The 26,136-nt window shown below is 43.9% G+C and overlaps 1 protein-coding gene across 5 annotated transcripts in view; it reads right to left on the reverse strand.

Moving 5' to 3' along the window:
• The window catches only part of MAF (MAF bZIP transcription factor), a 185,197-nt gene that overhangs the window by 11,621 nt on the left and 147,440 nt on the right, over nucleotides 1-26,136 (reverse strand). For 2 of the 5 annotated variants that reach the window (XR_008438770.1, XR_008438769.1), the window contains exons 2-3: nucleotides 19,938-20,181; nucleotides 18,373-18,679 (exon numbers count right to left, since the gene is read on the reverse strand). The exons of 1 other annotated variant lie outside the window; for it this stretch is intronic. The gene's annotated coding sequence lies outside the window, so the exon portion shown is untranslated. Of the gene's footprint in view, nucleotides 1-18,372; nucleotides 18,680-19,937; nucleotides 20,182-25,443; nucleotides 25,632-26,136 lie in introns of those variants that run through there. 2 more of the 5 variants (XR_008438768.1, XM_053986995.1) reach the window with 2 other exon arrangements.

A 26,136-nucleotide genomic window follows, 5' to 3' on the forward strand; every position in this document is an offset into this window, starting at 1 on the left:
GCTAAATATCAAGCAGTGTAAATATCACATGAAACTGTACAGCTGTTAGGCTAAAATGGGATGTTATCCATCCATTTTTGCTTTTTCCATTGCACCTATCAGAGTAGCATATAAGTGATATGATTTATTTCTTTTATCTGGAGTTATGTAATAATAAAAAGACTCCTGCACAAGGCTCAGTAATCCCTGCCACGCCCTTAATGGAGCAGTGTGATCCCAGCCACATTAGTCCATTCCTTTCTGCAGGAATTCAGCCAAGGAGTCACCTCCCAGGATGCCTTCCCACCCCTTGGCTGGGCAGGGAGCCCTCTCCAAACCAGATGCCTTTTGCAGCTGGGCTGGGAGATGCTCAAGAGTGGGATATTTCTGCCCCAGACCAGTTCCCACCCTTGGAGGGGGCTGCTGACAGCCACCTCTCCTTGCCCCAACAGCAGGGGCCAGGTTGGGCACTGCAGCTCAACACAGCAAAGGGCTCATGGATGATCCAGATTGCAGATCCAGCCTCCAGATTTCAAAGGAGTGGGGTGCAGGACTGCAAACCATCTGCTGACTCTGCAGAGCAAAGTGCTTCAGCCTGTGCTTAACCACGGGCATGCGAGGGTTGGCTCTGACTGGGATGATTCTTGTGCTGAGCACGTGGGAAGATGCTTCTCCAGGTTACTGCCACAGTATTCATCATGGTCTTACACTGAATTTGGTAGATAAGTGGATGCCTTTATTTTTATCTCTTAGTCTAGGTATAAAATTATAATTATCTCATTTTTTCTCCTTTTTTTTTTTTTTTTTTTTTTGTCTTTGGTGTTTTGCTGTTTGTCACAGCCAACAAGAAAACTGTGCAGATTTCAAGTGAAATGAAATGGAAATAGCATCTGTCTACAAAAATCAATTTAAAAACCCCCTATATATTTTTGGGCTCAGACAATGGGTATTTCCGAAGCCATGCCTTCTAAAACTAGTTGAGTGTAAAAAGAAGAAAACAGAAATAATACCTGGATGTGAGCTATCATCTATCAATCAGGAAAACTCACTCAGACTCAGACGCATGAGCCAAAATGAGCTTCAGATGGAAATGGATAGGAGACAGGCTATGTTGTCTGATTTGCTTGGGTTACTTCATTATTAATCTCTTTGCTTCCATTTATTTTAATGATCATAGCCAAGAAAATTTCATTTATGAAGACCACTTTTCTTTTTTCAAGGGCTACTTTACATGTGGTTGGCTGCGCTCTATTTTGTCAGGAGTGCCAAGAGCAGGGCTGCTTTCCTTAAAACTGCTCCAATTATATCAAAAATGCGTTGGTGCCTGGACCTGGAAGAGGGCTGGACCTTGGCCCCACAGTGTTTGAATTCAGGAGCCCAGTGCAGGGTCCCTGATCACCCACCCCTCCACCAAGGGGGTTTCTCTCTAGCAGACAGTGAAAAACTCTGAGATGGAGAAGGAAAAAGTTAAAAAAAAAAACCAGTCTATTGAAGAGATGCTAATGGGTCTAGCCTGCATGTCTGGGGTAGAGGATGAGAGAAATTTTCTCCAAACTTGCTTTGTCTCTGCTCTCGCTGCTCCTCCAGCACAGCCACCACCTTCTTCTGCTCTCCTGTCCTGTCCCCGCTGCAAAACAAAACCCAGGCAGCCAAGTGGGTTTTCCTAAATGAGATACACCTAATTAGGAGCTAGTTGTATACTTGCTGATCACACAGTTTTGCAGCTCTTTGTTTATAACCCAGCATATGCATCCGTAGAGCATTTTTACAAGTAAATGTACACATTTCATTAAAAGTACTGTCTTTGCTGCTTCCATAGCTTTGTTCTATAAAAGAGTCTTGTAAGAGAGTTGTTTATTCTCTCAGCCCAAAGGAAAAGAAAAAAATCACTTCCATTATGATATTAATGCAATTTCAACTAATTAATGAATGATTTTCCAGAGGTATATTTATAAATCAAATCTGGTGATGAAGTCCTCATCCCTGCCAGCTCACCTGGATCCTGTGGCTCTCACTTTGCAGTCACACAAGCTGAATGCCCACAGAAAGGCAAGGTAAACTCTGCTCAGTCACACCATAATTCACTAGCATGACCAGGATTAGATCCCTGGAGTTTTTTGTCCCAGTCTCTTACTTCAAATGCCAGAAATACTTCACTACAGCAGCAATATTTTGAGGTCTTGCAGGGCTCTGATGCATGCAGATATCTCTGTCCAACTGCAGCTCTGTGTGTCTTCAGAGTCTGCAAAAATGGGAATACATAAACATTGCTAATGCCTCTCTGAGAGGTAGGGGGTACTTGCACTTTGTTATACCTGCCCTCAAATTTGGCAGCTCAAGTTTAGAAGTTTAGAATCTTCTCTTTCTCCAACCTGGCAGATCCCACTACTTTCCACAACTGTAAAATCTGCTGAAGTACCATCTAACAAATCCACACCATGTCCAGAAAGAAAGACCAGACACATGCAGGGTGCAACGCAATGGTCTGAATAAAGGTGGTTTATAAAGGTGGTTTAAAGGAGACAGGTGACAGTCCCCACGCTGCCACTGCGATGGCTGGAGGCACCAATCCTCCTCTTGTGAGCTCTCATTCACCCAAGGCATCAAAAAGCCTCTTCACATAAATAGAGCAGATTATGCTTCCCCCCAGGACCTTGCACTCAGGGTGCTCTGCAACCAGAGCAAAAGAAAGGGGGAAATGTTGTCAACTCAGTGCAAACCGGGTGAGGGAAAGGAAATAGCAGCAAGTTACACTTCTGTATGTTTTATAATCTATGGTTATAAAATTCAGGGTAAAATGATGCTTGTAGAGACAAAAGTGTGAGTTTCTTTAAACAGCAAAATCTGGAGAAAGTGCATCATATTCATCCATTATGTGGATGTGCTGCTCCTCCCTTCCAGGACAACATGGGCAGGATTTGGGCAGCTGTGGGAGCTCCTGCTGAGGAAACTCCTGGAGCCCATGTGGCCACTAAAGCCCTCCTGGTGGGGACAGCCATGCCTGACCTGGGTAGGTAAGGAAAAAAAGCTTGATTCTGGGAACAGTTGCAACGCAGAGGGAATCAGTGGGGCAGGACTCGTCAGCAATGGGAATTTTCTGCCTTTGGGGATGGAGGGCTCCTCTCGTCTTGCCGGGGTGAAAAGGAAGGAGAAGATTTTAGGCTGGCTGTTGAAAGGCACAAAACAGCTCTTGCAGGGAGAAGCAGGAAGGAGACGTAGCCCCACAGCAATGGATCACTGCGTGCAGGGGCAAAGGAGAGGGCCAACCTATGGGTGAAACAGCTAAAGGTGGAGAATAAATGCAATTTATCACGTGCTTCAGCCATTAGTTTTTCAGCTGATCATGTGGCTGTTACACCTATGTGTCTGCATGTCTGCATGGATAAAGGAGGTGCTGAAGGTTTGGCCAAATTCTAAATTTAAAAAAAAATCAAGACTTGGTCATTGGTTTCCATTATGGTAGATATAAGCAGTTTGTTGAATGATTTAGTTACTTTGCAGACTGTTTTTTTTTTTTCTTCTTTTGTACTACTTAATACCCCCCCTTTTTTTTGTTTGTTTGTTTGTTTGGTGGTTTTTTGGTTTTTTTTTTTTTGTTTTGTTTTTTTTTTTTTTTTTTTTTTTTTTTTTTTTGTTTTGCTTTGTTTTGTTTTGTTTTGTTTTGTTTTGTTTTCCTGGGTGTATTATGGGTTTGGCAAAGCCTTGCAACAGAGTCTTCATCCAAGAATATCAACAGCCTGCCTAGCATACCTCACATACACTGCACAGTCTTACAACACAAGATTAACAAGCTCCCAGAAAGGGAGAGGCTCATTTAAGACGAGGCCATTGCACACAAACATCAGGAAAAGCTGATGGAAGAGGAGAACTAGATTGTTTTAAGTATTGTTAAGCACCATCCGTGATTATGAAGGAAGTGCCTACAAGCCGGCAGCTGAAATTGCAGCTCCACCATTTGGTGCTCGGTTTTGTAGATTTTAACAGAGCGTTAACAATCATTGTGTAATTGAACACCTCATTCAGTTCATTAGCTGATGGCTGTGCAGCACTGTCAATGTGCAAAGTGCAAGGCAGGTGCTAAGTATTGTAATTATTTGTTTTCTCAGCATTTAAACCGTTTTGATTCCTGAGCGCTGAAGATGGAAGCAGTTTGCTTTGCATGGGGATGTTGAGCACAGATATGACCACAAGAGGAGGACCACATGTGGCCCAGACTGTCATTCCTCACTTGCTGGCCAATGTGGTTGGGGCTCTTTGCCCTCCTCTAAGAGAAAGGACTGCAACTCTTGCCTGGTACCGCTTATCCAGATCTCCTCCTGACAGTTTTCTAGTTGGAAATCCCAGTTAACAGCTCTGATTTTGCACTCCCCAGCCCATAGCTGTCTCCTGTGTGTAGGAGCTTGTGGTAATTGCAGCATGACCTTCCTGGACCTCTCCCACTGAGTGCTTTGCTGGCTGAGACCTTGAGGAAGCTCAGAGCAGGAGAAGTCAAGGTGGGCCAGCTGGTGGGAGGATGCTGGGTACAGGAGAAAAGTTTATTCAACCTGGGCTGAAGCCTGTCCTACAAGCAGTTGAGCCTCTCATTGAACACAGAGAAGGTCATGTTTCCCTCCTGGAAATGCCACTGCTGCTCTTCTTGTCCTGTCATTCATTTCCCACACACACCTGCAAGAGCAGTGGGAAGGTATGAAATCTCTGCCCTGCTCTTCTCCAGATCTGCTTGGTACAGATCAGAGCTTCAAAGGCTTCAGCTGTAGAAAGCTGATGTTTGAGTAATTTTTGAGGCTCTGATTGTCAAAGTTGGAAACTCCTCTCTGTCCTGTCCCCACTGCATGGGTGGTGCTGACCCAGCACCTCAGAACACCTCAGATCAGTGCCAGGGCAGCCTGGTGCTGATGGTGTTACCTGATGACCACTCGCCTTTGCAGGGAGCATCCAAATTTTGCAGATCGTGGAGTTTTCCTCTATGTCTTTTTTAAACTTAGACACTGACCCACAGAGTGCTAATTAACTAGATTCCAAACCAAGCTTAAAAAATGATAATGAGCTTACTGATTATCAGGTATGAAAATAAGGTCAGTCAAAAACATATCAGTGCTTTAATTAAGCTTCACTGAGCGAGATGGAATGACTATTAATGACTCCTGTTTTTGCTAAACTTCCCTTCTGTGGCCTGTTACTTCAAGGTAGGGACTGTCCCCGTTTGTCACACTTCCGCTTATGTAAATTGCCTGAGCGAGACAAGCACTTGCTCACCTAAAAAGCTCTGCAGGATGGAGGGAAGGCAATATATATGATATGTTCCTAGTGCCTATCGACGGACCTACTTCTTATTTTAGGCAAAATATTGTCAGTCAGTAGCGTGTCTTTGCTTTTGGACCTTCTGCAGACTGGTTTATTTGCATACACAGTCTCTTGTTCCACGTGGCTTATTTACATTTTTGTCCAGGCTGCAACTAGCATTATCCAACTGATATTTGGGCAGGCAAATTTAAGACCAGGGGAACTGCAGGAGTTCATCCAGTCTGGCTCTGGTTTTCTGACTGGCCATGTGCAAGTCCCTGGGAGGATGTGGAAGGAGGAGGGACAAGGAACAGTGCTTTTCCTCAAAAGGATTGGCATCACTGCATCTAACATCCTGAATTCATTTCATCCATTAATTTTTGAACTTCTACATACTTTTGACTTTCATGACTGCCTGTGCCAGGGCACAGGTTAAAATTATTTCTTCCTCTCTTTTTTTTTTTTTCTTTTTTTTTTTTTTTTTAACAGGAACCCAACATATCCATCAGGAATAAACGAAATGAGTTTGGGGGTTTTGTTTTGTTTTGCTTTCAGTTCCTCTCCTAATAACTCTGTAAATCCAGTGGAAGGTCTGGCAGCTCTTGGTTTTCCTCTAAGTTTAGAGGCAGGGGAAGGACGAGAGGGAATGGACTGAAAGTGAAAGAGAGCAGTTTTAGATTAGATATTAAGAAAAAGTTATTTACTGTGAGGGTGGGGAGACCCTGGCACAGGTTGTCCAGGGAAGCTGTGGCTGTCACATCCCTGGAAGTGTTCAAAGCCAAGCTGGATGAAGCTCTGAGTAACTTGGTCTAGTGAAAGGTGTATATATGAAAGTAGCCTATGGTTGAGGGGTTGGAATGAGATGATCTTTAAGGTCCCTTCTAACTCAAACTATTCTATGATTCTGTGAAAAGGAGAGCTCCTGGAGAACCAAGCCCTCTGCCTGGTGTTTCCACTGCACCATCCCTGGCTATTTCCAAGTGACTGACATTTGTTCTGCCTTCTGCCTTCTGGTGAGAGTGTCCTTCATGATGACACACCAGCAATCTGTCATTTGCCACACTGGCAAAACCCCCATGCCCTCCCTGCAAGTGGCAAGCCAGAAGCAGCTGGCTGAGACCACCAACTCAGAGGTCCCTGGGAATTGACTGACATGTAAAGGTTGGCTCTGTATGGTTTAAGGAACTGTGCACACTACGCCAGATGGACACAACAGGGGTATTTTGGTGGTGCTGTGGCATTTTGTAGCTGTTTTCCTGCTCTGCATGGTCATTCTCAAGAGACAATGCCCCTGTGGAGGGTGGAACCAGCCAAGCCAGCTCCCTGGCCCTGGGGACACGAGGCAGGAGTTCACCAGGGACACCCTGCCCTTTGCCACCTGCAAAGGGCACCTAAGCTCTGAGAAACGACGGAGATGTCTCAAGCTGGGCACCAAAAGTAAATGGAAACTTTTGACCTTCACTGCTCTGTGCCTCATTTCCTCATCTCTACAGGCTTCCTCCTCTTGCAGAACATGAAATGTGTTCAGAAGTGACTGTGGAGCCCATGTGTGATGGGGAGAGGGCAGAGCAGAAAAGGAAACACATCATGGATGGAGCATCTGAAGCCTTTCTATGTCAAGTCTGTGCCTACGTGTTCAGGGATAAGGATGAAAAAAAATATTGAGTGGCTACGTGTGCCCTGCATGAAATGCAGAACCTGTGCCTGGTGATGATGCAAACACTGACTGACCCACGCAAGAAAGACAATTTTCAGTCCTGCAAGAAAACAAAGCTGAGGCATTTAACCCCTCCCGGTTTTCAACACTGATGTTATTTGGAAACATCTGTATTTGGGTTTTTATCAGTTCACAACCTCTATCATACATATATCCTCCAGACAGAAGACTTTGGCTTTGCAGTTCCTGCATGCAATCCACAAAGTTTTCACAACCTGTAGCATTTTTTGGTTTTTTTTTTTTTTTTTTTTTTTTGAAAATAAGGTAGAGTGATTGTACATTCTTTATAGGATGGGAGAGCCCATCCTTTGGTAACTTAACCCATGGGAGAGTGGCTTCTTTATTAAAAACCTTCTTGTTTTTATTGTGAGCTTGCCTACCTTCCCTTTGTCAGCTAAACCAAAGGGTATTAGATCTCCTGGCAGCTGTAATAGGTGAGCTTGCACAGGGTAACCTTTCCAAAAGATGGGACTGAGCCTATGAAGTGTTAAAGTGCCTTCAAGATCCACTAAAATCAATGGGATTGAAGAGTGCCATACCCTTGAAGGGCTGAGCCCCAAGGGATGGCTTCTTCTGGGATGCACTGATTCTGAAGACAGGCAAAATAAAATATTTAAAGCAGCCTGACAGGCACAGGCTAAATTCTTTTCCTTTTGTGCTGAAACATAATTTTTTTAATATGCCCTGAGCATGCTGTGAAAGCAATCTTTCTACATGTTTCCTTAGTGGGGAGTGTTTGCTCTCTGTGCTCATCAGTCACAAAATCTGTGACTGATATGGCCCCAAAGCATCAGGAAAGTTTAAGTTCTACAATACAGCATTTTTTAAAATAAGACATAATTGTTTGTGGAAGAAGAGTCTATCAAGTACCTAAGCTGGGAAAGGGTTACTGCAGGGACATACATCAGCACTATGTACTTCACATTCTTAGTCCATTGGTTTCTACAGCAGTTCTTGTTCACAGTAATGTGAGGCAGTTAATATGGGATCTGAACACCACTGGACTGATAAGCCTTCATACTGACTTGCAAAAGTAATTTTCAGTAATCTTTGAGGGGAAAAATTGCATTTAGTGGGGAAAAAAAGGAAAAAAAAAAGGCTAAGCCATTCGTGCATCCTATTTTATTGAGTATGCAAGTAATAGACTATGCAGAAATTGAACTTTTGATCCATTTGCTGTGCACAGGGACAAACCACTGCTGAGTTACTGTCAGAAAGTTACGCTTCCAAATAGAAAAGTTTCACAGTATTTTTCCAGAATCTTGTTTGAAAATGAATTGCCAATATTACTGTTAAAATTCAAACTTCCATCAGAAAGGATTGGAACAATGCTCCCAATCCAAGGCTCTGCTTTCATGTATCACACTCCCACTGCTGCAATTAGTCATTCCCAAATCAACTTTTTTGGGGGGCTGTTGTGCAAGGCAGTGGTAACATCCTTTCCTAAAGGTTTGATGAACTATCTGTGTCTGTTTTGCTCCAACGATTGCTTCATACCCTGAGCCAGGCCAGACAAAATAGATAACTTCCAAACCATTTTAATTTTCTCGACACAAAGATGGTTCAATTCCCAGCCAGGACTAATCACCATATATTTCCTCTAAATCCCCAGCCATCACAAGTCCAGTACAACCATGTCTGAGTATTTGTGGCTGTTAATTGCCACAGCCTTTCACCAAACAAGAGCTTCTCAGATTTGCATGAGCATCATGGTAAGAACTTTCCTTTTGCTAGAGGAAACACCATCAAGAGAGACAGGAGGGAACCTCATTGGTTCTGTGTGTGTGCTGAAATCAGGGCTTTCAGAGAGCTTCAGCTGCATTTCCCAAAGCATCACAGGCCCAGGGGGACAGATTGATGAGGTCAATGACATAGCTCAACACCCAGCTGGTAGGTAGCTACCACCCAGTATATTCTCCACACCCAAGCTGATGGACACTCCATGAGGAGAGCAAGACCCCTGAGGAAGGAGCTGACAGAAAACATTGATAAGGGGACAACACTACCTTGCTGTGTTGAAGAAGGCTGAGAGCTTCTGTATTTGAAATGACAATGCTGCGAGCTCCCCAGCACCCCAGCAGAGCCACAGTTCCTCCCAAGGCAGTGCCCATCCCCAGCAGAGCCCCAGGTGATCTCACACCAACCTCGCTGCTCCAAAAGCAGCCACGAGGCTCTTTTATGTCTCACAGCCACGAGCCCATGGGAGGAGAGTGCTGGTGCAAAGTCCTCACCACACTGCACCTCACCTGCCACCCACCCCCTGCACAGGAGGATTCCCCCTCTTCAGCTTCTCCCCACTCAGGAGAATGAGGTTTGGAACCTCATCCCTGAGCTGTGCCTGCAGCCCCAGGGCACTGAGGACTGTTTGTTATTATTTTTGGCATTTGTGTCTAAACACTTCAGGCTCATGAGCCCAGTAGTGCAACTGTAATAAGAGCAATGCCTGAATCTCTTTAAAACCTGTCAAGGGGCAGGAGCTGGGGAGGATAGCAAGGGAAGGAGTGGTTGGCAGGACTGGAAGGGGCTTGGGCAGGAAGGAGGCTGTGCTGGTAAATGCCAAGGGCCAGGGCAGGAGCATCCTGGAGGGGCCATGGCTCTCGACCAGAGAAATACATCCTAAGACATGGATGCTGCAGGGATTGCACCCACTGTAGCAAACACCAACCTGAATGGATCTGAAAGACACAGAAAGGCCTGGCTTTGCATATTTGAAATAAGTAATTATTCAGGCTTTCCAGCTCCCAATCTCTCAGAATTCTGCTCAAGGAAAAACCTTTGCATTAATCCCCCTCCTCCATCATTATGCAATATTGCTTAGGGTAAGGGAAGTTTCCTTGCTCTTTTCTAAATATAAATTTCTGTGGTTAGAAAATTAGAGAAATGACACAACCGACCTTCCTAAATGTGAAGATCTTCTTTGGGGAAGCACACAAGTCATCTGCTGCAGCAGCCTCTTATCACTTTGTGGTAGGTGATTGCAAAATGCCTCTCTTACCCAGAGTCACACTGGGTTTAAATTGAGCTAGACAAGGGAACCACAAAAAGGGCTTGTGGGCATCTGGGCTGCTAAAAGCATGGGGCCTGGCACTGGGGCACTGTTAGTTAAAACAGCAATTTGTCATGGAAAAAGGAGTGGAGTAGCCTGCAATGCCAATGTCATGTGTGGTTTTCCAAGCACGAGGCTTTGTGATGAAGATGAAGAAAACATTCAGTGAGCATTTTAAACTCGGCAGCCACTCCTGGTACAGCAGGAGTTAATGCAGTGTCAGACTTTCCATTAATGCCTCTGTTTTTGCAGGGCTGTGAAAATATGCTTGAGGCAAAAACTTGTGATTCAGCAGCTCAGCTGAAGAGTTAACTTTTCTTTTTCTACGCATCCATTTTCAGAGTAGCGATTTATAATAATATTCATTCAGATCTATAAATGGTTCTGCTGTGGTGGTAGGGGGAGCTGAGGAGGGAGCTGTGCAAAGCCTTGTGCCCAGCTGCCTGGCATTTTTGTCAGAGAGAGGCCAGGCAAGAGGTTTGGGGTTTTCACATGGCTGGTGTAAGGAGAACTAAGCATCCTCAGGGCCAGGGACACTGTTACCTAGGGGAAAAGGGCCAAACTGGGCTTCTTTTCTGCCTAAATGGCATCCAAAAAAAGGATAAATAGGATAAAAGAATAAAAACCTTCATGCGGAGTCAAGGCATGCTGTGTTTTGCCCACCTGCTTATAGCCAATGCCTGCTGTCCTCATACATGTAGGAGAGGGACAAAAAATGGCTAAAATATATTCCCCATCAGATTTCTCTCCTGGTTTGCACTGCCTGTTTTTTCTGCAGTTGCCATTCCTAACTCTAAGAGGGAACCCTTCAGGCAGAGCCATATCAAAACTCTCCATAACAAACCTTCGGAGGTAAATGGGGAGTGTTGAAATGTGAGATCACACAAAGGACCAGCTCTTGGCCTTGCAATATCCAATTAACAGATCAGTCAGCCCTGCCATCCTGAGTATAACCACTTGAGATCCCCATAGCTCAGGTGGGATGGCTGGGCATTGGGCTGGTCACTCCTCCTGCTACCCCTTGGACTACGGAGTTACTGCTGGGTGAAGTTGTCTCTGATGTCTGGCAAATCCCTGACTCTCTGTACAGCCCATCTGGGCCACAGGTAGCCCAGGACACCTCAAGCAGCTTGGTGCTGCTTAATATAGTTTCTTCTGTAAGATCATACTGTTTTTTACAACAGCTCCACTAATTACTGCAGCCAAGTGCCAGCAACCAGACAGATTTACAAGGACACAGTATTGCCACTCTCCTCCCTTGCCCGTGTCTTAGAAGTTGAATCTCATGTCCTTTCCCTAAATAGCACCTTAGTCCATGCTGTCCCACATTATCTGAGGTTATTTTCCCTCAAAATATTTTTCCATACAAACTAAAATACAGTTATTTCTACCCATTTTCAGAAAAGGTTTCCTTTCTTCTTTGCTCTCTCAAGAAAATAGGCTCCTAGCAGGTATTTATCATGATAGCTAAATTAGCTGGTACCCATAATACTTGCAGCACAGAAAATCACTTCATCAGCTCTACAATTTGAGCTTACTGGAGAAGACTTTTAAGAAAGAATGAGAATGAAGCCTAGAATAAACATTTCTTTCCCCTTGTCCCTTCGAGGCATCAAAGTTCAAGGTGTTTTTTCCTTTCCTTGTATACCTGGAAATCTGTGATGGTGGTTAATTGAGTGCTAAAAGCCCATGCCACTGCAGTTTCACTAAGATGCTACATGATTTTTTTTCTTCTAAACTGCTACCAGGCAAAACAGGACAGAAGCAGCTGTACTTTGGTGATGGGAAAGAGAATTCTGTACTGAAAGAAGCGCTGATAGGAAAGTGGAGTGTGATGACAGAGTCAGACTCCTCTGTGTAACAGCTACACGCCAAAATTATTCAGCAAGGGCTGAGGAAGACCCTCAAGGGTCACCATAAAGACCTACCCTGCAAGGTCATCATAAAAAGGTGTGTGTTGGTTTTCTTGGGTGAGCATTACCAGGAGGAGCAGCTGGCAGGTGCCTCTGTAGCTCCTCAGATTTTGCCTTTGGAGGAGAAGACATGCAGCCCTCAGCAGCTGCTCAGACCCACTCTGCATCCCCAAAATGTCAGGCAGAAAGGCAGCTTCCATGAAACCACATTGATCACCAATACCAGGTCAAGCTCTCCCTGAATGCCCATCTGGGATGTGAGCCAGTCAGGGAGGGAATGCTCTCAGAAATTGTGGAGGTGACAGCTGGACATGTGCAGCTGCATGGGTGAATGTGGCCAACACACAGATGTCTATCCATGGCAAACCTCTCAGTGAAGCCAGCAGTGGAAAACTAAATATCTGAAGTTATCCCTCTGGTTTAAAGACAAAAATACATAAGTAGTGGAAAACACTCTATGTGGAAGTCCCTTGCAAAATAGTGTTTGGTTTCCTTGAGGAGATGAATTTACTTGCAGCTTAAAAATATTTGTTAGGATGAAAGTTGTTTCTATTTGTAAGATGCTTTTTGCTGCCCTCTTCCATAAAACCAACATGGATACAAATTCAAATGTTCCCATGCATGCACTGGGCATGGTCAATCAGTTATAGGTCAAGATGGCAGGCATTAGTGAAATAATGATTAATTAATAAATAATTAAAATATTTTGAGAATATTTTCCCTCTTCCAATTTTTAATCTGCTTTTCTTACAAATAAGTCAGTAGTTGAATGCTGTAAACATTATTTCTTTCTTCAAGAATCTCTGATTACCTGCTTTGTGTTTTTCCAGCAGGTTGATGTAAGTGGCTCTGGCTCTAGAAGACAGCAAAGCCTTTGATCATCTCAGCTCCTTCATTATTACCTGAGGGAGCCATCAGGAACTTTCTCTCATGTCCAAAAATTATCTAGCCTATCTTCTTGGATTTCTTTATTCAGTGAATTAGTTTTCAGAATTATTCATATTTATTAAGAAGAATCATGGCACTGCATGGTTAGGTTTCCCCTGAGCTATGTCAGCTCACAACACTGCAAGGTGTTCAAATGTTCATCTCCTGCTGTGTTACACATCAGAGATGAAAGGCCCTGCTGCCCCTTGCACTTGGAGAGAATCAGGCAACAACCCAAACTGGTGAACTTCAGTTCCTTGGGTGATGGTCAAGCATGGCCAGATAAGATATTTGGCTCCTCTATCCCTTCAACTCATCATGGGGAGACCTTACCTAAAGGGTGTTATAAAAAATGAGGAAGAGTGACTTTTTACATGGGCAGAAAGTGAAAGGATAAGGGGAAAATGATATAAACTAATAGAGGAAAAATTTAGATTAGATTTTAGGGTGAAATTCTTCCCTGTGAGGGTGGTGAGGCACAGGCACATGTTGCCCAGAGAAGCTGTGGATGCCCCATCCCTGGAAGTGTCTAAGGCCAGGTTGGACAGGGCTTGGAGCAACCTGGTCTCGTGGATGACATCCCTGGTCATGGCAGGCACTTGGAACTAGGTGATCTTTAGGGTTCCTTCCATCCCAAACCTTTCTATCATTCTACACCTCTGTGATTATTGGATGTTCTATTGCCCATAAACAGATTTATACTGCCCATAAATTATGGCCAGATATTTCCATGTTCTTATTTCAAGAAAGAAGACACAAAGTGTGAAGTCCTTAGCTTCAGTTTAAGGTTTGGAGGCCATTGAGTTCTCGCCATCCATCTGTGCATTCCCAGACTCTGCGCTGCTGCTTTGCTCTCATGCACCCCTTCCCACTGCCAGGAGGCACGTGCTGCCCCTTCAGTGTGGTTCATTTAGCTGCCAAGGCCTGGAGGCTTTCCACCAAAACTTTTCTCCTCAATAATCCATGTTGTCTCATTAGCTCACATCAAAACTGTGCTACTTCCCGGGTGGGCTGGTTGTACCAACACTTGTCTCTACCTGGCCTGCTGCTCCAACATCCACACCTCCTCTCTTGAGTACCTGGGTTCAAAAGTCACTTTCAGCAGGGTGACACAAGAGACCCGTGTTTGTTTCCCAACCCTAACAGACATCCTGTTTGCCCTTGGGTCATGCAGCCACTCTCAGCTTCCTCCTGTTTACAAGAGCATAATGCACAATTTACTCCACTTTCCTGGTGCATTTCAACCTCTCTGTCTCTCCTGGATATCCTTCTCTCAAGTCACCTCTCTCCTTTGTAACCTGACTTCCATGCACCCAACGAACTGCAAGGATTTGGGCTTCCTGAAGCTCCTGAGATATAAATAAATAAAACAAAAAAAAGGACAATGAGCTGGTTTGTGCCTAAGCAAAGGCAGTTTTGCTTCTCAGCAGGTTTGTGTGAGCTGTTTCTGGTTTCAGTTCACATAGGTTATTTCACCTTCTGAGTTTCTCTTTGACATTCAGGTTTCTGCCTTTTTTTTTCCACCTGAAGCCGAAGGAAAAAAAAAAAAAAGGTACCAGATTTGATTAAAAACCACACCAATTTTTTAAAAGGTAAAAATCTTTTAATTCTAGAATGGGAACTTTTTCTAACTTGGCAGTTTCTTGTTTGTCCAATACTCCATATCCTGATGCTGGGCTACTCCTATTAAAAGCAGTTCTGCTCAGAGCACAAGGATGTTAGTGCACATACCTGCCTGTCATCAACCATCTTGGCTCATGACTAAAACCAGAACATGAACAAAAATAGAAGCACCAAAATTCATCCTCAAAATGAAACAATTACAGGGGACAGTTCATAACTTCATGCTGAGGTTCCTCTAGGCCTTCCTGGGATAGATTTCATTATCCTGGTAAATAGGGAGCTGACATCAGTACAGAGCACTACATTCAAGTTTGGCACAACCACTGTCTTTGGTGGGGTTTCATTTTATTTTGATTTTTTACCAGTGTTTAATGCAGCTTCTATTGCTCTGCACATAGTTAAGTGTAAGTACAAATTGCAAAGAATAATTAATTGCCCATTAATGAGTTTTTGCAGAAGATTGGACTCTAAATGCTGATCAGTTTCTCAGAAAGAGTGCCAAATGATATCCACACTGCCTACCTGTTTCTCCCTGATTTCTGTTTAACATGCGATGGGAAGAATTTGGCTTTAATGTTAATTAATGCTTTCAATTAGAACTCACAACATATATTAAGCCTCAGTCATTTCAATCTCATGATGAACCCATACATAAAATTTGCTGATTCTACAGCTGGTGAGAACAACCTGCACAAACTAAATTTCTTTTATTTTCCGGCCTAAAATACACCTGTTACCAGAACTGAGTCTTCTAAACCTTCACATCTACATGGCCACTGCGTTTGTCTGTCGTCTTTTCCGATCAACAGAGCAACAAAACAGCAACCCAAGGCCCCAGCGAGCAGCGCTCCGGTGAGCAGAGGTGTGAAACCGCAGAAGGAAACAGAGACACACGAGTGGGGAGGAGACGGTGGGGATCTTCCTCCCTCTCCCTTTGGTGCAGTGATGGTGGAGGGACCTGCCCTTGGGTGGACAGGCAGAGCGAGGTTGCAAAGTGCGGAACTGAACAAATTTGGGCAAGGCACCTGTTATAAAAGCTGCTTCTGCCTGTTCTTCCCTGGCTGGGTGAGAGATGCTGCACATCATCTTCCTGCTGGTGAAGCCCTGCCTACGTGACAGGGACCTTGTGCTGAAGAGTCTGTGCTCAGGGCCCAGCCAGGCACAGAAGAGAAACACTCAAACTGGACCAAGCCCTTTGGCCACCATCTTGTTGTTTCCCAAGGGACGCTCACGCTTCCTCAATCCCTCACTGCTCTCACCCTCAGCCATACCACTGGGACCACCTTTCCTCATCTTTTTCGTGGGAGGATTTGCATGTCAGAGGCAACATTTGCAAACCAGTCCCCACAATCCAGGTTCTGCCCTGCTCCAGCAGCCATGGGAGGGGTGGACCAAGCTGTGGTCTCAGTGCCATTGTCTGGGCACTTTGTGCACATTCCCAGCTGGAGTCCAGCACTGCTACCTTGGGCTCTTCTTGCAAATCATCCTCTCACTTGATGTGGAGTGCTGTTGGCTGGGAACTTTACAAGCTGAGCATCTAGGCCTATCAGTAAAGCATTTTGCCAAATTATTTATTTTGCTTGTGTTTTGTTTGGCTCTCCTCCCCAGTGAGATCAGAGATAAAGCTTATTTACTAGTTGCTGCTTGCCCTGGACAGCTGAGGAGCTGGGATGGAGTGAAAGCAGCTGTTCCTGGGCAACATGCGTGGCTTGTGCTCATTCTCAATTCCCAGTGAGCAGGATCCTTCAGCGGTGATGGAGTAGCTCTGAGTTTCAGTCTATCTGTCACTGCTCGACTGTTTTACTGTGCACACAATGCACTGATGGGCGACATCACTCAACTGCAACAAGTCCAGCTACAAAAGCAAGTAGCAGCAATTTGTAGCCTCAATGCAGCCATTTAATCATTCCCAACACTTCCCTGGTTGCCACTTTGGATAAACTAACTTGAGAATTAAGAACAAATATTTGAGTCTCCCCCCCTCCCCATAATTTTACGCAGCCCTGTTTAGACTGTATGGTACTTAACAGGAGACCTTTGCCCTTTAGTTAAAAGCTGTGACCAGGAAATCCCACCTCCTCTTAATGAGCTTTTTTGTTCAGCTTACAGGGAGGGATTTGCACTCCACTCTTGCACTACAAATGCTTTGTCTGCTTGGTTTTTTTATTCAGCTGATGAATAAAAAAAGCAAAAGCCAAACTACACGTTTCAGTCTCCATTAAGACAACAAAGAGCTCTAAATGCACGTCCTAGCAAGAGCAACAATTTTTTTTAAAGAGTGAGAAGAAAGAATACATGGACATTTAAGCTGTGGTACTTTCCATAGGTATTCCTTAATGCTTTTGTCACAAAAGCTATATACTTTTAACTACCAAAATACACAGTAAGTAAAAGGACAGACAGTGTTTTGGGAATCAATATTATGCTCTTTCTACTGAGAAACAATCATACGAGCAGCCCAAGCAGTGGCCTTTGTCAAACTTTTCCCTTGCTTATGTCTTTCGACCACATGCTGAGACCTCTCATACTCCAGTGGCCTTGAAAGTGTTTTCCCCTTCTTTTTTTTTCTTTCTGTGTGCTTCAGATAGCTCTTGGTTTCCTCTACTCTCTTGTTCTTTCCTCCTAATCACTACATACCCTGAATAACGATAGACTGCAGACACCGGTGTCAGATTATGAACAGCCAGAAACGCGGAGGATTCAACACAGTCACAACAAGAGATGGATCTGCAGGAATCTCCAGATATTTGAAGAAGATGGAACAAAACATGTTCCAGTGGGGAGAGCCTCACTTTTCAGGCTTTTGAGGCTGAACCCTGTGCATGCCTCTCTGTGCACAGGAGTGTGGTGGGAATGAATGTCCAGCTTGCTGGCTGTGCACTGTTGTCTTGTTAGGCTTGTTTAAATGAATCTGGCAGAATGGACAGGGACACTTGGATATCAGGGAACATATAAAAGAGTCTATTAAGCAAAACTCCACTGCATGAGAGGGATAATGGACCCTTTTGATGCTGGGCCTTCTTCTGATAGTGCAGAGGTTAACATCTTAGAGAAATCCGACATTTGGAAAATTCCCAAGCCTTTTGGACTAGTTAGTGACTAGGCAACCCTAACTGCCTCTTATGGGCCACCAAGAATCCATAATGAAGTCCTTCTCATGTGAAAGCTCCAGCAAATCAATGCCAGTTATGGAATCATGGAATATCCTGAGTTGGAAGGATATGTTCCCACAAGGAACATTGAGTCCAGCTGAGCTGGCAGATCCCTTGGCACCAGGGCTGAGAGAGTGTGAGGGTGGGGGATCCAAAGGAAGCCTCGTCCTAAGCCAGGGTGTCTGGGATGCAGGCAGCAGGTCGTGGGATCATCCCAGATTGCATGGAAAAACTTGTGTGGGTGCAGAATGCCAGCATCCCCTGAGATCAATGAAATGAGCCTTGGTTCATAAATGTGGTGAGCTAAACTGCAGAAAAGGAAACCACTTTAGGAAATCATAAGGCAGAAACAAGATTTTTTGACTCGTTATAGGTGCCAGATGTGCATGTATGGTAAATCTATGCTGTTCTGCAGAAGGGCTCGTCTGTATGTTTTAGGTACCAACAGATCTTTTCCCAGATGTGTTCTCCTAAAATTATTTCAGGTTCAAAATTAGTTTTTCTTGTTGCATTTCCTGCAGTGCCAAGCCAGATCTTCAAATATGAATCTAACATAACTGACCTGACATCAAAATAAGCATATCCAAAGGATTTTAAAATGCTCTACATCAGCATCTTTATATAAAAAAGAAAATCAAGAAATTGTTTCTTCACTATGGCTAGGAAAACCAGGATGAAAACCTATCATTTATTCTAATAAGGGATTTCTGGCTGCAGGTGTTATTTCAGGGTCCTGAACAGTATTTGCTCAGTGTATGTGATCAGAGGTGCTAAAGAAGGAAATCTTCAGGGAGGATGGGTAAGAGAAGGATATAAATATTTCAGTAGTAAAGGTGTCCCCCCCAATACATTTTGCCTTGCTTCTGAACTGGTGGCTGTTTGCAGTTGCCAAAACCTTTGAACTTCTTGTGGGAGAAGGAGACCATTCCAGCAGGAGTGCTGAGGGGTGTCACGGGTGTGCTTTGCCTGTCCCTGTACTATCAGGTCCCTGGGGACTCTCCTTGTCACCCTCAGGCTGCAGAAAATCATTGACCTTAGGCTAAATAAAAGAAAAAAAAAAAATAAAATGATGAAGAGGCTCAGTGCTGCACATTGTCATGTCTAACCTTTAGTCCCTGCAATCAGAGACTGGAGCCAAGCCCCTGGGCTCATGTGCCTTGGGAGACCTGGGATCCAAACCTGCCCTATGCCAGCAGCCCCTCAAGAGGAGCTGGAGACTGCTTTGCCTTTTGATTTTAGTTGGTTGGGTTGGACTTCTTCAGTTCAGGCTTCATATCCCCAGCCGTCACTGCAAGGTGAGGACCCACAGTGGTGTCTTCAAACAATGTTAAAAAGCAGCAAGAGAAGCTGCTCCCTTGCTTTGACAGGATGGTAAGAGGACCCAGTGCTGCATTTGCGTGTCTTTTGTGCTACTGGGCAGAAAATAATGTGTCTCTGATTGAAGGAGAATCTGATTTTAAAGAAGAAAGACTTAAAATTCACATTGTAATTGGACCTACATCTCCCCTGCCAAATGCTCCAGGCACCAGGATCAGCTTTATACTGCTCACATTTTACTGTCTTGTGAATCTTTCATACATCTGGACAGTGCTAAATCTTGCTGATAAGGGTTGGATGTTGCTCCCACTTGAAAGCATCCTCCAGTTTCCTCAGGGAGTCCCATCACCAGGTGTAGTGTATGCCAGATGGAGGAAATAGCCCCATGCCTTGTTTTCAAAAGAAAATGCAGTTTGCCTTTGCATTTCTACCAGGACCCCAGTTGTGGATAGCTTTTAAATGCCAGCCTCTACTGCTGTATTTTGGTTCTACATTGCTGAAACATAAACAACACTTGGCAGCTCCCAAGATCACAGCACTTTGCTCATCTGCAGGGCCAAATCACAACTCCCCTGAGAAACTGAGACTCCAAACCTGCCCCAGCTGCTTTCAGGATGGGTGGTTTTCAACAAATTTGACCCCATGTGCATTTTACCATCGTCTTCCCCACCCAACCACCCCCAATGGGAGAAGCATTTATGTGCCACAGTGGTTTCAGGCCAGATACTCCGGGAACCTGAACAATAATTAATTTATAAACTCCTGTGGCTGCAGAACATGAGTTCCAGAATTTACTGGTGGTGGTGTGGGGAAGTATAGGCAGAACAGGGGGTGATCACCCAGAAACTACTCAGGGTTTTCTGGCCCAAGATCTGACAGCAGCTGAGCACTTTTCCAGATAAGAGATTGAAAGATTGAACTTCACAAGGCCTCACAGAATGTTTTCGGTACCCCTCAATTAGAAACACTTTCTCACATACCTACTTCCATAAAATCACCAGCGTCCGCATCTCTTGCAGAAAGTTTTGTAATGAAATTTTTTTTTAATATATTTTCAGCTGTAAACAGCAGAAAACCCCCTTCAGGCACTTCACTAGACCTTTTATCCGCACGCAGGAAAAAGAATTGATTGATTTTGAAGTTAAACGTTGGCATCTGCTGTTATTCAAAACCAGGACCTTGGATACACTCATCCGCCATGCTTTCAGCTCAGCCACCAGTGTGCTGCAAATGAAGACAAGCTGTTGTCAAATGAGAAATGCAAAATAGTCAATCTGTTTGTCTGTTTAATGTAACTGGGAACATAAGCTGCTAAAAATGCTACCATTCTGCACTGTCAGATGGGAGACACTCTCCAACAAACGAAAGCCTAATGACCCATTTTACTCAGGCGCTCTGGAGTTCCTCCTAATGGTATTTTCCATATGCACTTCAACATGCTTTTAACTGAAACTGCAAATGGTACTATTTTCTATCTAACACAAGCGTGTAATCTGTGTAGCATTTTTTTTTTTTTCCTCTGGCACCATGAAGGAATGCTGATGTTCAAGGCGTCTTGAAACAGTGAGCATATTGCTCAAGCATCTGATGCTCATCTTCTCTTTACACCTGTCATTGTACTGTATTAAAGGAAAAAAATCAAGTCATTAACCATGATAGATATGTTTTTAATAAGAAAGTGTTGCGCCTCACCAGGCAGATAAATAGCAAGTCTTAAGATATCTTCAGAGCCCAAGCATACAATTACAGAATAAAGTTAAATATGCTGGGGACTCTTCAAAGACTGCTATAACTTGTAAAGATTAGGTCTCTATCAATTACCCAAGCTACATTCCTTCAAGAATTTTCTAGCACTAAAATTGCTAATTTGACTTTTCCTCGGAAAGTTCCTTATTCCCCACAGATAATTATGTGTGAAATGTTGCCTAAACAAAAATGTGATTTGGCCAAGGAAACAAGTGTGGTCCATTTTTGAGTCAAAAACCAATGAAAATAATGCTGCCATTGCCAGAGTAGGGCAGGAAGAAGCTCTGGAGATCATGGTTACTTTGTTAAATATTCTTGAGGTTTATATAGTAGGAATTTCATGGCTCTGATTTCAAACCCCACAGAATTAGGGTTTTTTTGGCAAAAAGCTGTATGTAACATTTAGCCTCTCTTCAGAGGCAGGCTAATACCAGGCAGTCAGTGCTTGATTTGCTTTCTCCTAACAAAGCACCACAGCCTGTTGGCATTCTTGCAGGGTGTGCTCCTTTAAGCCATTATAGTCTTAGACCCAGCTTTATCTCCACCCCTGCTGTTATCACATTGATATGTTTGTTAATTATTGACACAAGAAATGCTCCGTCATAAACTGCAGATTGCTGGAAAAGCCCTGCTGTGCTGAGCTGAGCTGAGCAGCAGTGCCACGAGGGTGCCTGCTCCCTCCTGGCTCCCTTGCCCTCAGGGTGCTGCCATCACTGATTAGCAAACCCCCCAAAAGCACAGAATATCTTTAGGCACTCCCTTCTTCCCCACAGAAAAAAAAAAAAAAAAAAGATCCTACTCATCCAGATTCCTCTCCAAGCCCCAAAATAAATAATATCTTGTCCCCATCAGGTTGTTCACAGCCTGTTTGCAGATGGGGAGAAGGAAAGGGACCAGAATGTCCCCGGGGAGGTCTGGCCAGGGATGACAGTGCAGCTGTGCCCTGACCATCTCAGATGGGCCAGTGCATGGTCAGCACTGGCTTCCTAGGCTGGCACCTGACTGGGCTGCACAAAAAATTCAGCACTGCTTCACCTTTTGGGGATGTGTTAGAAAACATAAAAAAGATCATTTCAGCTTAAAATAGTTTAAAATAGTGGAGAGTAGCCATCTGTACTGATGTGTCAATGCTTGAGATTTGTGTGCTCAGGAGAGACAAAGAACAGAGAAGAAGCAGGTGAAAGAGTGAAAGACAGAGGAAAAAAAGTATTTCATGCAAGGGGGTTAATGCAGTGGCCAGTCTTCTCTAGGATTATAGAGAAATTTAATATGATCTTGGAATTATCCACTCAGTAACCAAGTAGATATTAGTACATCCAAAGAACCAGGTTTGCTTTATTGTAAAAAGGCTGGTACCTAAGAGAGACATTCAGGCTAGGAGGGGAAAAAAATCTATTCCCCTTTGCTTGCTGTATGCCTCCCCCCTGCATAAATAACTCCCCCAGACCTAACATAAAACCAAACCCAGGCCTTTCCATCACAGATCAAAAGTCAGGCAAGTAGTGTTGCACTGCAGCTGCCTGAATTATACTTGGCCTCTGAATAATAAATAGGGAATTTCTTGAACCACAGGCTCATTAATGAGCACTAATTCAGAACTGATGGCACAATGTTCAGTAATTTAAGCAATGTAGACAATGAAGGTTCTCAACTCTGGTACAAAGAGTGACCTACAGAATCTTGTGGAATGAGTAATTACAGCTAATATCCATTTCAGCTTCTATTAGAACATCCAATAAAACAAGGTCGTGACAACAGGCAAGGATCACATCCCAGCAAGCATCGCAGTGGGGAGAGGGAGTCACCCTGGAGCAGGTGGATGTTCCTGTTAGTTGGGCTCCACAATGAATGAGGCTGCTGACAGCTCCCGGAGGACGCGGCGCTGCGGCAGCAGAGGCAGCTCAGGGAATTCGGGAATGGCTTTCAAGAGCACAGAGGTTAGGTTGGGATGGGGTTTGTTTTTGCCCATAACTAACAAAGGCTTGAAGGACAGACCATGAGCTGCTGGGGTTTTTTTTCCCTTTTTTTTTTTTTTTTTTTTTTTCTTTTTTTTTCTTTTTTTTTTTTTTTTTTTTTCCAGCCTTTCAAATAGTTTGGTATTAACATATAGAGGGAATGATATCTACTATGATAGAAAATAGTACCATTTGCAGTTTGGTATTAACATATAGAGGGAGTGATTTAATAAGTGAGGATGGACCCTCAACAAGTTGTAACAGGGGAAAAAGTTGATGGCAATGGGCACCTGTAGTGTGAAAACCAGCTGAGTGAGCAGCAGCAGAGCAGAATGAGCTGCCTGGGGAGTTTTCTACTTTGTGCAGATGAGCCTTATTAACTCCTAAGAGAGGATGGAGAACATGGGCAAGTGAGGAAATAATGAAATTATCTGCTTTTTTTTGGTACCATAAGTGAGAAGGTTGCTGGTTGTTAAAACCAGTTTCTGACAATACTTCCAGGACTTGGTGCTTTTAAAAAACTAATGGTCAAATTATTTCCATCCCCTCAAATGAGGTAAAATCCCACTTTGAAATGCAAGAGGTTTTTTAGTGTCTGGCTTTTCAAACAAACACTCAGACAATACAGTGTATTCAAAGTGCTTCCCTCCCAAAAAATTCATAGACTGGAAATTTTTTCTACAACCAACTGGGCAATACTGAGAAATCCGGGGGAGGGCTGCAACCAAAATTAATTGCCTGACAAATACAGGTCACAACAAATATTTTGATGGATTCAAAAGATCAACTCTGCTGGCTAAATATTTGACCTTCGTGGAGTTCACTGTGTAGCAGTGTGGACATGCTGAGAACTCTGCTGTGAGGAGAGTGTGTCCTCCACTCTGGAAAATACTCTGGTGAGAAAAGCTGCTCCAGAAACAGCAGGGCTTGGTTCCTGTTGGTCAAAAGGGCTGCAAACAGACACAAAACCATCAACATGGCTCTGAACTGCAGCCATGGCCCTTGAAGGTCTGAGATAGCAATTTAAGCACCACTGTGACCAGCTTTGGGTACTTGTCCCTTCCCTTTAAGCTTTAACATGTCCTGCTCTGAGGGTTTGGAGCTACAGAGAAGCCCCATGGAGGAGGCCAGGACATGGTGTGGGCTGATGGTGTGAAATACCTTGGAGACAGGACAGGCAGGACTTAGCCCCCACAGGGACCTCAAAGCCTGTGACAAAATGAGAGAAAAGGGAGTATTTCCCCCAAAGAATTAAGAGTCATGGGTCCCTTCAGTGGATGAGAGAAAGCACTTTTTCTTTCATGGAATCAGAGAGACTTTCATTGTCTCACACCATACCTAGGATGGTTTGCTAATGATACTCCTCTGGTAGAAGCAGGGTTTGGGCAAAAGGCTTGAACTCCCTCAAGGGCTGTTGAATGCTGGGCTTGAGCAGCTTAAAATGCACTTTGCTGCTTAAGTCCCTTTAAGAGCTGACCACAAGCACTTCTTGCACTACATAAGCCCCAGCTACAAAATCCACTTAAAGAATGAACTCCCACATACCTACTCATGCCCCATGTGGCCCAGACACCAGTTTTCATCTAAATACAATTTCATCCCCAGCTGTGAAACAGCTGCCCCCACTTCCTGGTGGGTACAGCAAGGGAACAATCCTGGAACTGCCTGGAAAAACCCTTCTGTCAGACACTTCTCCTCGTGTGAGAATCCTGCCTCCTGAAAAGCTGCTGGAGGACACAGCATGTGAGAAATTATTCGACTTTTGCAGGAGGAGTAAAACACTTTTAACACATCTGGAAACAGGAGGAGAACAGGAGCCAGGGCAGGACCAGGCCCAAGGTAGAGGCAGCAGCCCCCAGCTGCCACACTGTGCCATCCTGCTGCTGCTCTTGTGTTGAATTCTGTTGACTTTAGTAATATTAATTGAAGTAGGGTTCCCAGGATTGGTCCCAGGGTTGCTGTAGCATCAAATGAATGCCAAAAATTTAGATTACCTGCAGCTATATTAATTTCCATACTGGCTCGAGGAATTTTTCCTGCATCACTTGAGAAAAGAACCTTTAAAAGCTGTGCTTCTTTGCTTTTTTTTTTTTTTTTTTTTTTTTTTGGTATACTATCTAGTAAGGACTTCTGCTTTCTATTAAAATGTGCTGATAGATATTTCTTTTCTGTTTAACTTTAAGGGACCTTGGTGAATACTTTAAGGTTTGCAGCTCAAATGATTGTTTAGTAAGTAAACCTTTTCTCCTCCAGATTTTGGTAAAATACTACAGAGTTAAAATATTTTGTTTGGATTCATACCTAATTTCAAAGTGTTGCTTATAATACCTGACAGGATCTGAACTTTAGTTAGTTATTTCTCCTTTTTTCCTTCTTTTTGGAGGAAAACAAGCAGTCGAACATAGCTTCTGACACATTAAGCATGACTACTGGGAAATTAAAACAAATGCTGGTACAATTCACAGGGGAAAAAGAACTTAAAGTTTGTTTATAAATTCATTCCCAACTCCAAATGCATGTCATAAATTAATAGGTCATCAACATACTGTATTTAGCTGGCAGCAAATAATTTTCTGTGAAGAAATGAGAGAGAATATAGCCGGAGTAGCAAATTGGCTGAAAGCAAAGCCTTGTGAGTGCTTTGTAAAATCCATAACAGACAACTTGAAGCTCCAGCAAAATGGAAAATATTTCTTGTCTCCATACTCAGTCCAAGGATTTAGAAAACTGACTAATAATGCAAATAGCCCGAGGTCAATAGCCTGGTGCCAAAGCGGGAACTCACACCCAGCTTCCAGGAGATCCATCACGCCTGCATCCGGACACTGGGGAATGGGAGGATATGGCTGGGATGCTCCAAACACCATCAGTCTCACACACTCAGACCAGGAAAATGAGTTCCAAATCATGACCTCATAGTGGCATTTGGGCTGGCTTCTGCCAGCCCAATGCTGATGAGACCAGTCAGACCAGTCCTTTTGTTAACAGGTCAGGCCACTCTCTGCAGTCCCAAGGTGTCTCACAGCTTGGACAGTCAGGGTTCAGCTGGGTAGGAAGTGGGTCAGGCCCCTGTAGCCTTGGCACAAAGTCCAGCTCTCATGCTTTGAGAGAGATTTTCTCCAAGATTCAGGTAACTAATCACCTCCATTTAAATACAAAGGGAAATTTCAATATTACCCTCTGTAAATATGTCCCTAAACAGTGAAAACTCAGAGCAAGGTGAGCATCAAGACCTGGTGTTAGAATTAAAAGCATTTCTCAGATTTTTGGTCTAGAATTGCATTTTTCAGCCTCTAAAATGCAAGTCACCTGGAGGTGGTGTGACTAGCACGAGACACAGAACAACCTCCATCCTGGGATCTTCTTCCCAAGGTGATGTTGGAATGGATTAATGAGGAATTAAAGCAAGGCAGAGCCTAGTGAGCCATTGGCTTGGCTCTGAAGACAAAAAGCCTCAGCCCCCACAGTAACAGCTTCT

The sequence above is a fragment of the Vidua macroura genome, chromosome 11 (genome assembly GCF_024509145.1).
Source record: "Vidua macroura isolate BioBank_ID:100142 chromosome 11, ASM2450914v1, whole genome shotgun sequence".
NCBI classification, from domain to species: domain Eukaryota; kingdom Metazoa; phylum Chordata; class Aves; order Passeriformes; family Viduidae; genus Vidua; species Vidua macroura.